We start from the raw sequence: 18,349 nt of genomic DNA on the forward strand, positions 1-18,349 counted from the left end.
GCAAAGACTGCATTAGCACCATCCAAAGCCAGACGAGCCGGGGAGGTTAGCTGGGAGAACAGGAGGGGACAAAGCCACCACCCCAGCCCTGTGACAGCCGCAGTTCCAGAGGGAGGAGCCAGACACCCCCCTGCTACACAGATTTGCCTTGGGGTATGTTTGGCAAGCACAGCTACCCCCACTCTCCCTCTCATTTTTGGCCTCTTAGCTGCCTAGAATTTGCCTTTTGTGGGAACTGATTAAACCCGTTTTTGTGTTCTAAAGGGTTTATTTTAGTTGGAATGCACAGACCCCAGCAGCCCTCGGAAAGGTGACTTAACATTTGCTCTCTAGAAAGCGGAGTGCATGCGAAGTGGGGGCTGGGGAGAAGAGCCCCCCCACGACAATCTGAACACTTCTTGTCTGACTTTTCCCAGCGCTCCAGCCTGGGCTAAGGGGCAGCAAGGAAAGAGTCGGGGCGGCCGGACTCTCTTGGGAGAAGCTGGGATGAGGGTTAAAGAAAAACCCCAGAATGAGATTCTGGCTTTAGCCCTAACCCAGCAGCCAGCGCTGCCCCGTTCCAAGCTGATCACCTACTCGGCAGAAAAGCTGAATTCTCCCAAGAAGCAACATCCTCCTCCCACTGGTTACTGTTGGCTTTCTACCCCCCATCCTGCGCCTGTCCCTATCCCCACCCAGACACGGTCTTTTCTGTTGAACCTGGCTCTAAGCGAGATTGTAAAAGCCATGGGGCAGGGACCTGGCCACCGAAGTACCCGTGAGATCACGCGTGAAGGGCTGTAATACCAGCACAGGCAGACATGTTCTCCTGGGCATCTGCATCTCCTGTCATGCAATCACTGACAGGCCTCGCCCAGAGACCCTGCTGCGCAGACTCAAAGGCCAGAAGGGACCATCATGATCCCCTAGTGTGACCTCCTGCATATCGCAGGCCACAGAACCTCGCCCACCCCCTCCAGTAACAGACCCCAAACCTCTGGCTGAGTTACTGACATCCTCAAACCATGATTTACAGACTTCAAGTGACAGAGACTCCACCATGGACGCCAGTTTAAACCTGCCAGTGACCCGTGCCCCACTCTCTCTAACGTCCTATCTCAAGGCACTAACGAGGCTGTGCAGCAGGAACTGTGTATCCTACACCAGGGCCTATGCGGTATTTGCAGGATTTATTTAAAGCTAATGATTCCTAAAGTCTCTCCAGCGCCCACCTGATCCTGCCTCTCCTTTAGACTTCAGGCATCTCAGGCAGGGACTGTGTCTTGGTGCTTTCAGTGCTTAACAACTAGTGCAGTCCAAGCAACAAGAACAAGGCCCAGCCAGCCTGCGTGTCAGGGCGCAAGCTCTCCCCAGGGCTGTGACCGCTGCAGGATCTGCTCAGTCTCCTCGTGCAGCGAATCGCATACACCTGATGCAAATTGTCCCCCGCTTCCTGAGACGTGGCGGTGCCCTGAAGTAGGTATGCTCAAGGCAGACACAGCTGCTGTGTGTCCTGCTGCCCGTTTTCTCCTCTGGCTCCTTGATGCAGACACAGGCAGATGCATGTGCCCTACTGCATGTTCTCCCTAGCTCCCTCCTGCAGGTGCATATCTTGCAGCAGGGTCCCTCAGGATCGCGAAAGAGGATGGGGGACACACCGAGTTTTGAGTTCCTGGCATGGGGTTCAGGTTTGCGATGGGAGGATGTTTGCAGTCCAGGAGGTTAAATGCCCTGATGCCATTTTAATTTATGGGCCTAAAGCTTTGGTGAGAACTAATTCTCTCCCACATACTTTTGTATGAATCCCTGTTCTTCCCCTCTGCTGTCCTGAACAGATGCTCTGGCTTTGTCTTGCTCCCCAGGTTTAAAAGACAGGACCACATGGGTCGAGAGACAGACAGACAGACCGACCAAGGACCTGCAGAAATAAAATGGTCCTTCCAGAAAACTGCTGCACAAAAAAGGTTGTGCTGAGGACAATTCCAGCCTCAACCAAACCGTGTTCCCGCTAGGGAGAGTCCTGACACACTTGATGAACACAATGAGACAAGCTGGAGGGAGTCACGCTAAGGATTTAATATTTAAATTTCCCCGCTCTTCCAGTCCTGAATTCCCTCCACCTCCCCACCTCCGCCACTGCTCCTCAAGCCTCCACTCTGACACAGCAGCCCCCCTACTCTTCCAGGCCTGAGCCCCACATGCAACTTGGAAGGCACCTCACTCCTGACCTGCAGCCCCTTCTGCTGCTGTTTGCACTCTCAGCTCCTCCACAGCACTGACAAACTGAGCCTGCCCCATCCCTGCCCTTCCAAGCCTGCAGATCTCATGGTGTTGTATCTAAACCACCCTTTGGCGATCCCTGAAATGAGCTGCCCTAGAGCTCAGCCGAGCTGGCTAACTGGGGAGTGGCTTTGTGAGTGTGGTACGGCTGCTCAACTCAGGTCACCTGTACTTTAGCACATCTCATACCTGGTGTCGAGGGGCGAAAAGCTACTGACTTGCGCATCCCCTATAACCTCATGCAACTGCATGCCCTATAGACACAGCACTCCACTGGAGCCCCCGCCACTGCACCCCGCATAGACACAGCACTCCACGGGAGCCCCCGCCACTGCACCCTGCATAGACACAGCACTCCACGGGAGCCCCCGCCACTGCACCCCGCATAGACACAGCACTCCACTGGAGCCCCCGCCACTGCACCCCGCATAGACACAGCACTCCACTGGAGCCCCCGCCACTGCACCCCGCATAGACACAGCACTCCACTGGGGCCCGCGCCTCTGCCCTCCCTACAGACACAGCACTCCACGGGAGCCCCCGCCACTGCACCCCGCATAGACACAGCACTCCACTGGAGCCCCCGCCACTGCACCCCGCATAGACACAGCACTCCACTGGAGCCCCCGCCACTGCACCCCGCATAGACACAGCACTCCACTGGAGCCCCCGCCACTGCACCCTGCATAGACACAGCACTCCACTGGAGCCCCCGCCACTGCACCCCCTAGAGACACAGCACTCCACTGGAGCCCCCGCCTCTGCCCTCCCTACAGACACAGCACTCCACGGGAGCCCCCGCCACTGCACCCCACATAGACACAGCACTCCACTGGAGCCCCCGCCACTGCACCCCGCATAGACACAGCACTCCACGGGAGCCCCCGCCACTGCACCCGCTACAGACACAGCACTCCACTGGAGCCCCCGCCACTGCACCCGCTACAGACACAGCACTCCACTGGAGCCCCTGCCACTGCACCCCCCCATAGACACAGCACTCCACTGGAGCCCCCGCCACTGCACCCCCCCATAGACAGAGCACTCCACGGGCGCCCCTGCCACTGCACCCCCTACAGACACAGCACTCCAAGGGAGCCCCCACCACTGCACCCCCTATAGACACAGCACTCCACTGGCACCCCCGCCACTGCACCCCCCCATAGACACAGCACTCCACTGGAGCCCCCGCCACTGCACCCCCTACAGACACAGCACTCCACGGGAGCCCCCGCCACTGCACCCCGCATAGACACAGCACTCCACTGGAGCCCCCGCCACTGCACCCTGCATAGACACAGCACTCCACGGGAGCCCCCGCCACTGCACCCCACATAGACACAGCACTCCACTGGAGCCCCCGCCACTGCACCCCGCATAGACACAGCACTCCACGGGAGCCCCCGCCACTGCACCCGCTACAGACACAGCACTCCACTGGAGCCCCCGCCACTGCACCCGCTACAGACACAGCACTCCACTGGAGCCCCTGCCACTGCACCCCCCCATAGACACAGCACTCCACTGGAGCCCCCGCCACTGCACCCCCCCATAGACAGAGCACTCCACGGGCGCCCCTGCCACTGCACCCCCTACAGACACAGCACTCCAAGGGAGCCCCCACCACTGCACCCCCTATAGACACAGCACTCCACTGGCACCCCCGCCACTGCACCCCCCCATAGACACAGCACTCCACTGGAGCCCCCGCCACTGCACCCCCTACAGACACAGCACTCCACGGGAGCCCCCGCCACTGCACCCCGCATAGACACAGCACTCCACTGGAGCCCCCGCCACTGCACCCCCTACAAACACAGCACTCCACGGGAGCCCCCGCCACTGCACCCCCTATAGACACAGCACTCCACGGGAGCCCCCGCCACTGCACCCCCTACAAACACAGCACTCCACTGGAGCCCCCGCCACTGCACCCCTACAGTTACCTTCTCCTCCCTTTCACACCCTACAGCACCGCCTCACCCCCTGCTCTTCTGGCTGACCTGAGATCTCGACCTCCCTCCACCCGGTCCGTCCCCTTTTACCACACACGCGTTCGGGGAGCCGCCCTCGTGTCTGGAGCACCCGTCTCCCCGGCCGGCAGGACGGGGGCGCCTGGCCGGCTGCAGCGGCTGCAGGGAGACGAGGGCTGGGCGCGACACCTGCTCGCAGCTCAGCTGCGGTCACGGGGCCCGGCCCACCCCGAAGAGGAAACCGGTGCACGGATGGCCCCTCTCCCAGCGCCGAGGAGAGCGCAGCTCCTGACGGGCACCCCCCGGGCAGCGCGCAGGGTCCCAGCCCGCAGAGCCGGGTGTATTCCTCCGGCCGTGCTCCAAGCTCCGGGCTTGTGGGCCAGCCAGGCACCAGCCTGCAAAGCGAGCCCAGGCCGGCCGGCCGCCTCCCTCCCCCTCTCCCTCCCCAGCCTGGGTCCTTTGTCTCGGGCGGCCGCAGCATCCCCAGCCCGGGCACGGCCGCGCTCAGCACCGCAACCAGCCCGGGCTGGGCTGCCACGGCAGACAAAGGGGAGCCGGGTCCTGCGCCCAGGCCGGGGCCGGGACTGGCCCGCCGGGGCGTCCAGACACGACAGCCCGCCGGGGCGTCCAGACACGACAGCCCGCCCTGTCACGGCGGCCCGGCCCCGCGCCCGGCCCGGCCCGGCGCTGGCAAAAGCCACGGCTCGGCAGGAAAATGTCCGACCTAAAAACCATCTGCGAGCAAGAGAAGCGGGCCCCGGCATCGCCCTCGCTCACCTTCCCGAGGCGCCGCCGCGTCCCTCCGCCCCCGCGGGCAGCTGCGGGGCCAGGCGCCCGCCGGCTCCGGGCTCGCCCCGCTCCGCGCTCCTGGGGGAGACGCCGCCGCGCCGCCCTCCCGCCGCCGCCGCTGCATCCCGGGCACTGCGCTGCGGAGGGTCTGCGCAATCCCAGCTCCAGTGACGCGGGGCGGCGCGCAGGGCCGGGTCTGCCCACTGCCCCGCCTGGCCCCCGGCCCCGGGCCCCGGCGGGGGGTGCAGAGGGCAAGGCCGGCGGGGGGGTGGATGGAGGACCGGTTCTGGTCAGCCCTGGGACATCAGGGGGGAGCAGCGCGGGGTCCCCTGCAGCCTCCCACACCCAGCGGAAGCCTCTGCAGTGAGGGATGCTGCAGCTCGGGCTGCTCGGCCTCACCCCTCCTGCTCTCTCCTCTTGGCAAGAGCCGGGGGGAGCGGGAATCGCCGCCTGCCCGCAGAGCGGCCCTTGGGCAGCCGCAGCCCCTGCAGGGAAGGCGCTGGCCGGCCCACGGTGCGGGACAGAGGAAGCGGCCAGGGCGGAGGGGCGGGAAGGAAAGATTTGTGGTTCTCCACGGTGCCGCTTACCCCAAAGGCCTCCGCAGGCACCACCCAAACAGCGCCCTGGAAATGCAGCCACCTCGGGGGTGGAGAGCAGCAGCAGCCGGGCATGAGCCAGTGCAGGCATCACCCGGCCAAGGGTTCAGGCTCAGAGACGCCGCGAATCTTAAACCACAACTGAATGGGCAGCTATCTAAAGCGGGGGGTGCCTCGAGGCCCAGCCAAACCCCGTCAGTTCGGCGGTGCCGCCCAGGCCACCCCCTCGCTAATAGAAACGCGTGGCCCATGGAGCCCCTGCGAGGTTTCCTCTCCAGCCATGCGCCAGGACAGGCCGCCTCCCTGGCAGCTCGGGGTGGCTCCTGGCAAGCTGCCGAGGGGGGCCCGTGCCCTGCGGGGCGAGTGGCTCTCCCGAAGGATTTCTGGCGCCCATCGCTGTATTAGCTGAGTCCTCCCCCACCCCTGCAGGGGGACTCCCCTCCTGGGGAGACGCCCGGTGCAGCTGGCCCCCATGAGAAGGCCCAAAGCGCAGCCGGAGGCTGCTCAGGGGCAGTTTCAGGGGGACCATGGAGGTGGTGGGCAAAGCTGATAGCACTGGCAGCTCCCCGGGGGCCGTAGCCTAGAGCAGCCAGCCCTGGCAGTGCCAGCGGCTCGGCGTGCCCGGCTCAGAGGCCAGTCCGCACTCACGTCCCCACTCCCCGGGCACCAGCTGAGCTGCACCAGGCCCGTTTCAGCAACGGGCCCATTTCAGAAAACGCTCTGTGCTGGCAAGGCCGAGGAGTCTGGGCTGGACCCCAGCCCAGCAGCGCTTCACGGAGGCAGTGACGAGACCTCACAGAGACACTGCACAGCTCGGCACTTAACACTGCGCGGGAGGGCCTGGGCACGGCTCCCAGGGTCGACGTACCAGTGCAGCTAGAAGCACTGCGGCGGGCCCATGCCCCCCCCAGCTGCTTTCCTAGCAGGGCAGGGTCAGGGAGATGATTTCCAAAGGCCCGGGGCTGGGGGGGGCTCTCCCGTATGAGGTGCATGGCCTGGGCTCTCGCTGCTCACGCTGCGTCAGGAGACGGCCACTCAGGCAGCGCCCATTCCGGGAGCAGGGCCCAGCCTCCTCCTGCGCTGAGAGTCGCACGTCACTCCGAGGCCGCCGTGGGGTCGGAGCTCTCCCGCCTGGTGCCCAGCCCCGTAGCGAGTGTCCCTGCTAGCAGAGCAGTGACAGGGCCTCTCCGCGCCTGGCCCTTGAGGGGAGCAGAGCGCTCGCCCTGGAGGGCTCTGTTCCCCCAAGCGGCAGTAAGCGAGACTATTAACAGAGTCTCAGCTACCCCTTCCCATTAGACCACCCCCCGGCCCGCCCCGTTGTGCTGTCCGCAGTGATTAAGGCAGACTTGGGTGGACGTGGTGAAGACCGTTCGGCCGGGACAGCAGGATCTCCTCTGTAGCAAAGCAAGGCGTTACCCCGGAGACTCGTTCCCGCAGCGAGGAGCAGAATGGAAAATATTCTACTGCCCTCCCTGCTCTCCTGGGAGCCCTGCCAGCCCTGACGCTACGAGGTACCAGAGGGCAAGCCGCTGTCCCTGCCCACAGACACTGACATTAACCAGCTCCCTGTCAGGAACTGCGGCCCCACGTGGGGGACGCCACGCCAAGCCAAGCTGATAAACTAACCTAACCTGGCCAGGATCCCACCCAGCCTGGCCCCGACTGGTCCCCAGAGGGCTGTAACTGACAGCTACGCTCCTCATGGGGGGGACACGACACCGCATTGACCTGATGAACTAACCTAACCCGGCCAGGATCCCATCCGGCCTGGCCTGACCAGGCTCGGCCCCGCAGGGGGCTGGGATTGACTGGCCATAGGTACAGTCTGCCTAGAGGGCCACTCCCTTCTGATGGCAACGAGGGTTCAGAGAAACAGCTGAGAAAAAGGGCTTGCTACCACAGCAGTGAAGATCCTGCTCATCCAACGGCACCATCCACCTGAACCGGAGCACGGGCGGCGGGGGTGCCCTGCAGTTCCCGGGCACCGCGGGCAGTGGGGGGAACCTGCAGCTCCCAGCCGCCTTGGGCTGACGTCACGGAGGTCTCTGGAAGGCACGGATTCCATGACTTCTGTGACCTCCATGACAAAATTGTAGCCTTAGTCATGACTGATAACGTTTGCAGATGACACAAAAATTGCAGGAGTGGGAAATAATGAAGAGGACAGGTCACCGAGACAGAGCGATCTGGATCGCGGGGTAAACTGGGTGCAAGCAAACAGCATGTATTTTAATACGGCTAAATGTAAATGTATGTATCTAGGAACAAAGAGCGTAGGCCATTCTTACAGGAGGGGGGCTCTATCCTGGGAAGCAGGGACTCTGAAAAAGAGGGGGGGGGTGCGTGGTGGAAAATCAGCTGAACGCAAGCGCCCAGTGTGATGCTGTGGCCAAAAAGGCTGATTTTGCGAATGAGCAGGGAGGTGATTTTCCCTCTGTACCTGGCACTGGTGCGGCCGCTGCTGGAATCCTGGGTCCAGTTCCGGCACCCACAGTCCAAGGAGGATGTTGATAAATCGGAGGGGGTCAGAGAAGACCCATGAGAATGGTTAAAGGATGGGAAAACCTGCCTCACAGTGATGGCCTCGAAGAGCTCAATCTATTTACCTCACCAAAGAGAAGGTGTGATAAAGTGGGACTCTTCTTAATGGCTCCTCTGAATAGTGTGGGGGTGCCTCAGTTTCCCCTAGGCAGTTCTTAAGTATCTAGGTGGTGGGGTGAGGGTGTATGATCCTTGCAGAGCCCTAGAGGGCAGGTGTGTGCAGGGGTCTGGACACAGAGAATGGCCGACACCCTGTTTCCTGGCTACTGATGGCCTGGGCCCTTCCTCCCTGCAAGGTGAGAGCTAAAGGGTTGGAGAACAAAGGAATCAGGTGACCTCCTGGCCCAGGACAGGGACAAAGCCCAGAGGAGGAGGAGGGGCTGGAGGGAGTTTCAGTTTGGGGCTGGCTGGGACATGGAGTGAAGTGCAGACGGGGTTGTCTGGCTCACTGCCCCCCAGAATGGACCCAGCTGAGGGATCCTGTTCTCTGCACGTACAAGCTCTGTTTTAGACCATGTTCCGGTCGTCTAATCAACCTCTATTTTACTGACTGGCTTCATGGGGAGCAGTTCCAGAGCATCGCTCAGGGACTCCGTGACAGAAGGTTACAGGGAGACTTGATCACAATCTACAAGTACCTACATGGGAAACAAAATATTTAATACTGGGCTGTGCAATCTAGCAGCAAAAGGTCTAAACACGATTCAATGGTTGGACATTGAAGCTAGACAAATTCAGACTGAAAATAAGGTGTAAATTTTTAGCAGTGGGCATAATTAACCATTGGAACAGTTTACCAAGGGACGTGGTGGATTCTCCAGATCTGACAACTTTGAAATCAGGATTGGCTGTGTTTCTAACAGATCGGCTCTAGGGATTATTTCAGGGCAGGTCTCTGGCCTGTGCTATGCCAGAGGTCAGACCAGATGATCACAATGGTCCCTTCTGGCTCTGGAACCCATGACTCTGTGCATCTATTCTAATACACAAATCCGCCAGCCGGCTTTGGATGAATCAGCAGGGAGGACACGTGACCAGAGGCCACTGGAGTTGACCCACCACGGCCCCCCTTTGCGGAGAAGGAGAGCTGAGTGACTGGCCCCAGACTATGGAAGGAACATTTGTACACAGACTCCAGAGCAGATCACTGCCTTCTCAGTCATCCTGCAGCTGCCCATGGCAGAAACAGGAACCCCCCAGGACACGTCAGCGTCCAGCCGCCCCCCAGGCTAGTCTGCCCATCAGGGGTTGCCTGAGAGGTGCACTACAGCAACCAGCCCCATTTCTCAGCCCGTGGGTTGCAGGCACTGAACATTCGATTCCAGTCTAAAGCACAGAAAGTCTTCTTCCCTCCACCCCCGGGCCCCTCAAGGTCAGATGTTCTCTGCTACCTCCCGCTGTGCAACACAACTAACCAGCCAGGCTTAGCCGTGCTAGGACTGGTCCCGTTTTACTCTGACTTTCATAAGAAGTTTGAGGGGGAGCAAAAATGTGTCTCTTCAGATAAGGAGTCGCCAACCTGCAAAACCTTGAGAAACTTGGCGAGGGAATGAGCGATGCTGCTGGGATTTCCTGGGCAGTTCCCATCCACGGGCACAGCTGCAGAGGGGCCAGGCAAAGTGCAGGTCGCTCACACACATGCAGTAACGTGATCTGCCCAGAGTTTACCAGGCTTCCCATGGTGACACCTAGCTCCAGGAGGCCGTGCTTCCGCTACGGAGTGGCAATTCGGTGTCAGCACAATCCCAGGAACTCCAAACCCAGGAGTCAGGCCCCCCAAAACATCATGAGATGGTCTTGAAAACCACGGTGGTGAAGGTTAGGAGGGTCCTAGTCCAGTGGAAACTAGGCCAAATCACAAAGGATGAATATAAACAAATAGCACAAGTACGTAGGGACAAAATTCGAGAGGCCACAGCACAAAATGAGATTAAACTAGCTAGAGACAAGAAAACATTCTACAAATACATTAGAAGAATGAGGAAGCCCAAGGACAGGGAAGCGGGGGGAGGGGGGGGAAGAAACAATAACGGAAAATGTGGAAATGGCAGACATGATAAATGACTTTTTTGTTTCAGTTTTCACCACAAAGGTTAGTAGCGGTTGGACATCTAACAGCGAATGCCAGTGATAATGAGGTAGCATCAGAGGCTAAAACAGGGAAAGAACACGTTAAAAGTTACATAGGCAACTGAGATGTCTTCAAGTTACCAGGACCTGAGGAAATGCATCCTAGAATACTGAAGGAGCTGACTGAGGGGATATCTGAGCCATTGGCAATTAAAATCTTCGACAAGTCATAGAAGACGGGAGAGATTCCAGAGGACTGGAAAAGGGCAAATCTAGTGCCCATCTATAAAAAGGGAAATAAGGACAAACTGAGGAATTACAGACCAGGCAGCTTAACTTCAGTACCTGGAAAGATAATGGAGCAAATAATTAAGCAATCAATTTGCAAACACCTAGAAGATAATAAGGTGATAAGTCAGCATGGATTTGTCAAGAACAAATCGTGTCAAACCAACCTGAGAGCTTTCTTTGACAGGGTAACAAGCCTTGTGGATGTGGGGAAGCGGTAGACGTGGTATATCTGGACTTGAGTAAGGCTTTTGATACTGTCTCGCAGGACCTTCTCATAAACAAACTAGGGAAATGCAACCTAGGTGGAGCTACTATAAGGTGGTTGCAGAACTGGTTGGAAAACCGTTCCCAGAGAGTAGTTACCAGTGGTTCACAGTCATGCTGGAAGGGCTTATCGAGTGGGGTCCCGCAGGGATCAGTTCTGGGTCTGGTTCTGTTCAATATCTTCAGCAATGATTTAGATAATGGCTTAGAGAGTACACTTATAAAGTTTGCGGACGACACCAAGCTGGGAGGGGTTGTAAATGCTTTGGAGGATAGGATTAAAATTCAAAATGCTCTGGACAAACTAGAGAAATGGTCTGAAGTAAACGGGAGCCTAATAGAGCTCCTCTAGCTTTAACTACACCACACCACCTCCCTTTCAGGGGACCTCCCAGCAGAGAGATTCCCAGGGTCCACAGGCTCGTGTCTGCTGACAGTGACAGTGTTCCTGGCAGAGCGAGAACATTGCCTTACGTGATGCCCAGTGCTGAGAATGGCAGAGAAAGGAGAGCCCTTCTGAGGGACGGAGAGACCCTGTGCTGGAGGTCAGCAGCAGCTAGGCCAGCAGATGCAGGGCTTAAAGGCTGGGACAGGTTATCCTGCCTCCCAGCCACTCCCCAGCAGAATCAGACACGAAGGTATTTTACATTTCCATGATGGACTTTCATCTCAGTTACTTTTCAGACCTTAGCGAAGCTTCACAGCCAGCTGGAGAAGCAGGTGAGGGACACGTAAGGAACAGAAATCCCAAACCCAACCTAAAGTGCAGCCACCTTTAGGGTGGAGCACTGCAGATGTGTCACAACGCACAGCAACAAGGCCGCTCAGTTCAGGCCAGGAAGTGACTGCTGTGGCCAGCTGAAACCGCAGAGGAAATGTATGGAATTGCCCATGTTGGAATATGTCCAAGACATTGGGGTTCACACTCCAACTTGGGCAAAACCTGCCCTGGGATCTTTAATCACAGTGCCAGGAAAGCAGGATGCCAACCAAATGCACAACGGGGGGGCTGAGGGCGAGGGAGGGCCAAGCAGGGTGACTAAGGATGGGAGGGGGAGCCAGACACATGCGTGGGTCTGTTGCTCTCTCGCAGAACAAGGCTGGGCAGAACTCTTTGCCAGGATATTTCATTTGGCCCTGGCTGAGGGACGTTTAGGGTTATAAACATTGATGCCTTTAGGACTGCAGCTCCCTGGGGCGTGTGTCAGTCGATGCCCCTGCGGCACACATGGGGACATGGCACCAGTGAGTCCAGAGGCTTTTAGAGCAATTTCTAGCCCTGCTTCCATTTCATAGCGACGTCCAATAACAAGCGTCTTTCTGAATCTGCCGTGTTCCGAGACCGCAGCCAGGCCTGACCCCCTCTGCAGCAAAGCCGCCCCCGGACCCCAGCGCGGCAGGAATGCCCCACACACAAGCGGCACCGGGTATGAACGGCTGTTGTCTGGGGGGTCACAACGGAAGTGCTGACGTGCCTCTCGCTGCAGAGTCACGTGCAAACACAGGTGCCCAAACTCTGTCCTGTCTGTGCTGACAAGCAGGCCGGGCCTCACTCGCGCCGGAGAATTAGGGAAGTGCGGCCAGCAGAGACTACACCTCCCAGCATGCAATGCTCCCCTTGAGCCCAGGAGCCCCTGCACCCCAGCAGGGAAAAGTCAGCCAGAGTGAGGGACCCTGACCCAGCGTTAACCCTTTGCTCTCAGGACTGTCTGTCTATGGCTAGCTAGAATATCCAGAGCTATCAAGCTACTGCAAAGAAAGAGTCGTGGTAGGGACATTAATCCTCATACTTCAGGGTCTAAACCTGTCTCTAACTATTTGGGATCAGGGGAGACCTAACGTGGGGGACAGATTCTCTCAAGTCCACTGCTGCAGGGTTCTTGCACCCTCCTCGGAAGCATCGGGTGCTGCACTGTAGAGGCAGGACAGGGCTGGGTGGAGCCCGGGTCTGATCCTTCCTAGAAACTCCTGTCTCTCACGTCAGAGCTCGGAAATAAAACCCAGCTTGTTCTGGGCGAGGTCCTTTGCTTTTTGGCAAATACTCCCAGTCCCACGGGCCAGTGGTGGGCCTGGCGAGCCGATGCCATCGATAGCCCCCTTGGGGAGATTGAGCAGTCAGAGCAGAAAAGCCCGTGGGGTCCTGCCTGGTCCCCCATGCCCAGGGACCAGGTCTGCTGTCTATGGAACGGTCGCCCGGTTCTGCTCAGTCTGAAGCAACTCCAGCATTCAGACAGGGCTTGGGGTGTTATTTTTAACACTTGTTCACATAACTCTTGGGAGGCATCCTGGGAAGGGCTAGAGCCGAAATAGTATCCTGCGGGCACTATTTATACAGCTTCTGCCCACAGAGAGGGGGGTGCTGGGGGGCCAGAGACCCTTCTCCCTAACGCGGGGGGTGCGGGGGATTGAGCAGCCACTGCACAATGGTTTGGTGTTTGGAGCTGGCCCTCCAAACGAGCCCCACCCTGCAGCAGCCTCAGTCTCCTTGGCCCGCCATCTAGAGCGGGGAGCCCGGCAGAGGTGCCTGGCGGCTGGGGGCAGGATGGCCATCAGCACAAGAGCAGCCTGAGTGGGTGTGGTGGTGGGAAGGCAGGCAAGCATGACCCATCCGCAGGGGAGCGGGCCCCTCACTTTACAGCCCCCTGTTTACTGTGCCATCAGCATGACTGGAGCTGGGGGGCGGGTTGCTAAATACGAATGCTCGTTGTGTGAACACTGTTGTGTTTAAAACATGCCTTGAGCTGTGGGGGAAGATGCCAGCCTGCCAGCCCTAGAGCCCCTATCCAGGACCAGCAGCCACCTCAGAAGATCCCTGATGGGAACGGCCTAGAGGAGCTAGGAAAATGGGAACCTTTCAAATCCCCTGCTAACCGGAGATCGGCCCCAGTCCCATTCGGTAGGGTTTTGAGTCATTTCTCTAGGGTCAGTTTCAGTGATTACAGAACCCAGCCCTGTAACTTCTCCATAAAACCACCCTCTCCCCCCCTGAAATGGGCCAGATCCCATTCTCGCCCACGCTGCTCAATCGGACAGTTAGTGCTGTGGCTGGGGAGGGCTCCAAGGAGGACATCCCCGCCACCCACCGGGAGATGCGCCGACATCGACAACTCGGGGCACTGCGCAATAATAGGAAACGAGACCGACGCTGGATCCCTACAGACCTGGGCCGGGGAACGCGAGAGGAAAGCTCTGTGCCCCATTGCAACGCAGACACGTACGATCCTCCCATAGCACACCCCGTCCTGGTAGGAATACGTACACAGTGCTGTATAGAACACGTACACAAGCCACCTGTCACTCCCTGGGTGGGGAGACGGGGGCTACGGTGCCAATACTCAGACCTCGAGCAGTGCAAACAGACGGCTGCGGCTCCTACCTGGCTGGGTGCAGTCCCTGTACCGGCTTCCCAGGCCCTGGTCACGGCTCACTGCAGCTGGGTGCCCAGCGCGTAAGCGATTAGATTCTCACAATGCCTGGCGCATTAGAGTGGCTGGAGAATACACGATGCAGGGCCAGTGATAATCCAAAGGAAAACCAGCTTGTCCCAGCATCGGCTCAGTGATCAGCTGGCTCTGTGCTGTAATCGGGTGTCAGGAAGAGGCTGCCAGCAGCTGCTGGAGAGCAAGCGGCGTGACAGGGCACTTCTCAGGCAGGGATCTGGGCTTAGCCCGGCTCCCCTCTCCCCGTCCTACTGCTGGCCGTGCACTGCAAAGCGCATGTGTTCTCACAGAGCCTGCGAGCCGGGGAGACGCGGGCTGCTGGCTGGCAAAGCCAGGCCCAGCCTGCTAATGAAAAGCCCAGCGTACATCCAGAGGCCCTCTCAAAGGGCATGGCAGAAATGCAGCTCGGGTTACAGAGAGCCATTTCCAGAGCACAGAGCATGAAGCTGGCTGACTGCAAACAAGCGCGCCACTCCCCAGATATGGGGGGAGGAGACCCCATGGGGTACAGTGACTGGCCTCCCATTACCACCTAGGAAGGGAGAGAGGCCCCTGGATACCGCCTCTCCCAGTTCTTCTACGCCCCCATCCTCAGCAACTGGGGAATATTAAATAACTCAGAGACTCACAGAACTCTCCCGATGGGACCCACTGAAGATCAAGTTAGACACCCGCCCCCCAGCCTGCCTGGCCCAATCCACATCATCCCCAGAGCGGAGCTGCACCAAACAGTCCTACGTGGGAGACCAAACAGCCCCTCACTTGAACGCAATGGGCGAGGCTGCTCAGCTCCCTTTCTGCCCGCTCGCCTGCTGCCTGTTCCCTCTTCCTGAGCACAGGGCTTCACAGTCACGGGCACCGAATCCCCCAGGCCGCCTGCAGCGCCGCGGCTCCCATCCGTCCAGTTCACTCCACCGGCTGGCCTGGCCTGCTGCATGTCTGAGCCCACTCAGATCTCAGCACCACCCACACATCTGACCCTGGCTGAATTTACCCCAGGCAAGCGACTGACGAAGGAAGACACGATGGTGCCGCCCTGGGGGCGCAGCCCGGGGACAGGGGTTTGGAGAGGTTGGGTTTTCAATTTCACTTTTAGCAGGTCAAAACGAAGTCTCCGGAACGCCCAGGGGGCTCACGCTGGGCAGCAATCAGCAGGGACCAGCCTCACGCCCGAGGCGTCCCCAGTGCAGCCAGCTCTGGGGCCCAGGCGGGAGGACTTGCCCTGCAAAACCTTCGAACAAGAGAGAGGGGCCGCGAATCACGCCGGCCTCGCGCTGTTCGGGGGTGCCCAGGAGCAGCCAGTTCCCCGGGGACCCAGTGTGGGGCCAGGGCAGGACTCCTGTGCTGCCAAAGGGCCCATGCTGGGGGCTGCTGTTATACGGAGGCACCCAGAACGAGGGCCAGCGACCCTGCTGATGACAGGGACGTAGGGATGCCCAGGGAGACTACAGGGCCCAGCATGCAACATTCCTTCTCAAAAAGAAAAGGAGGACTTGTGGCACCTTAGAGACTAACCAATTTATTTGAGCATGAGCTTTCGTGAGGATAGTGAGTTTGTGTGTGTGGTTTTTGGGAGGGGGGTGAGGGGGTGAGAGAACCTGGATTTGTGCAGGAAATGGCCCACCTTGATTATCATGCACATTGTGTAGAGAGTTGTCACTTTGGATGGGCTATCACCAGCAGGAGAGTGAATTTGTGTGGGGGGGTGGAGGGTGAGAAAACCTGGATTTGTGCTGGAAATGGCCCAACTTGATGATCACTTTAGATAAGCTATTACCAGCAGGACAGTGGGGTGGGAGAAGGTATTGTTTCATATTCTCTGTGTGTATATAAAGTCTGCTGCAGTTTCCACGGTATGCATCCGATGAAGTGAGCTGTAGCTCACGAAAGCTCATGCTCAAATAAATTGGTTAGTCTCTAAGGTGCCACAAGTACTCCTTTTCTTTTTGCGAATACAGACTAACACGGCTGTTCCTCTGAAACCTGTCATTCCTTCTCAGTGAGAGCAGCCCTGCCGCACAGCATGCTGGGGCTTGTAGTCTTCGCAGGCTGCATCTCCCATTAAACGCTCCCCTCCAGTCCCCAGCAAAGTGCCAGTCTGGCCCTGGCCTAAGTCCCCAAGTTCCTGGGTTGGGCTGGCGGGAGGGACAACCGTTAGCTCCACCGGCTCGTTCTGGGGGGCCGGGGCAGCTGAGGAAGGACTCCTCCACGTTCCCACTTTCCCCCTTTTGTGACCGAGGTGCTCTGGCTGAGGAGCCCAACACCGCCCTCCTGGCCCCCTGGGAGGGACGCAGCTATCAGAGCAACAGGGGGGCTCCCTGCGCCAGGGCCACCCCCCTAGGCTGCCAGTCCCTGAGCAAGGGAAGCCAGCAGCGCTCCTCCAGCCGCCCCCTTGGCTGGGACAGTCCGTTCCTTTTGCAGCAGTGTCCGCATGGCAAAAGCGGAAAGCTTCCCGCTGAGATGGGGCTGAATCCAGGGCCAGGCCTGCCGCCCCACTCTGCCAGGGCAGCCTGCTGCCAGCACCCCAGCAGTGGTGAACGGGTTCTGTGCACGTACACAAAGCTCAGCCCTGCACATGGGAGAGTCCAGGCAGGCTCCTCTTCGTGTGAAGCTATTCAACGCCGACAGGTCCTGGCACAGCTGAGCAAGACAATGCTGAGCCTGCATCTGCATCGGGGTTACGTGTACAGTTCCAGCTACGCTGGGCTCAGACAGGAGTGACCAGCCATGCAGGCAGAAACCAAGGGCTTTAAACGTGGTCTCAAAACAGCCCAGGCTCCAGCCTCCTCTTCGGGCATTTGGCTCCGGAGTCATGCCCGTCTCTAGCAGAAACCGAGTTCAAGCAAGGCTAGAAGCCTGGCGTAGGGAGGGGCCCCTGCTCAGTTCCCACTCAGGCCTGCGGCTGCAATGGACATGACTCAGATGCAACCAGTGCTGTGCAGGGTCCATAACGGCAGCTAATAACAGCTAACTTCTTATACAGTGCTCTTCATCCAGAGAGCTCCAAGCGCTTTGCAAAGCAGGGCAGTGCCATTAAAGCAGGTGGGGACACTGAGACAGCGGGGAAGTGACTTGCAAGGTCCCCCAGCAGGCCAGTGGCAGAGCTGGGAACAGACCCCAGGTCTCCTGACTCCCCGTCCAGAGCTCTAGCCACTAGGCCACACTGCCTCCCTTCCCCTCGAGCCCTTCTCACAGACGCTGGAGTGCACAAGAACCCGCAGGACCCCCCCCCACCCCCCCGAGTGTTACAGCCCATAATACAACGTGACAGGGAACGGACGGACTTTCACAAGTGTGCTGGAGCCAGGCGCCCCAGCAGCGGAGCACACGGCACCAGCCCGAACACTGCTAACATCGCCGTTCTCATACCAAACCGGGGCTCTTTGTCTGGGTTCAAGCTGACCCAGCACAGGTGATCCCAACCCAGGGTGAGGCATAGCCTGCACCGACCAGGTGCAAAGCGCCCCCTGCCAAGGCTCCTCACCCCAGGCAGAGCGCTCCCCCGGACGGCTTGGGAACACAATGGTGACACCGCTCTGCCCGTACCTCCATCTCCGCCCATGTCCCGCTCCCTGGGTCGTGCCCTAAGCTCTGCCTGCTTCTCTCCCTGCCCCTGTGCCCCTAAAATGCCTCCCCAAAACCCTTCCCCCACTAACCTCACCGCAGCACCATCTGCTCCCAGGTTTCGCTGGGGTGGCCCATGGCATCAGCATGGCCTGGAACTGCCCTCATTAAGGATGCATTCAGTGCTCCATCTCCGTCCGAGCCACAAGCTGGGGTGCATCGTCCACAGGTTGTACTTGCCCATTACGGGGAAGGACGGGTGCACTCTGAATCTTTTCAGGTTAGTTTCCATTGCGAGCTCTGCCAGGTGCCTGTGTGAGCCTAGGCAAGTCCCGACTGGTCCATGCCTCAGTTTTCCCATGTGAAATGGGGATAATGACCCTGACCTACCTCCCGGGGACACGAGGGTAAATGCATTAACGGTTAATATCTGTGCACCTTGTACTGAGTGATGAGTATCCCAGAAGCAGATTATCCATGAATACCCTCACTCCCTGCCCAGAGCCCGCCTTGCGGTCTACCCCACCGGGGAAGTGCTCACCCGGGCTCTGTCACTGCAGCG

General features: G+C 59.0%; 1 protein-coding gene across 4 annotated transcripts in view; it reads right to left on the reverse strand.

Moving 5' to 3' along the window:
• Window positions 1-18,349, reverse strand: part of RUSC2 (RUN and SH3 domain containing 2) — an 83,512-nt gene extending 65,163 nt beyond the window's left edge. For 2 of the 4 annotated variants that reach the window (XM_048850220.2, XM_048850218.2), the window contains exon 1: window positions 5,010-5,115. The gene's annotated coding sequence lies outside the window, so the exon portion shown is untranslated. Of the gene's footprint in view, window positions 1-5,009; window positions 5,116-14,159; window positions 14,486-18,328 lie in introns of those variants that run through there. The other 2 variants (XM_075128318.1, XM_048850219.2) reach the window with 2 other exon arrangements.

This window comes from Caretta caretta, chromosome 5 (genome assembly GCF_965140235.1).
Source record: "Caretta caretta isolate rCarCar2 chromosome 5, rCarCar1.hap1, whole genome shotgun sequence".
In the NCBI taxonomy this organism is placed as follows: domain Eukaryota; kingdom Metazoa; phylum Chordata; order Testudines; family Cheloniidae; genus Caretta; species Caretta caretta.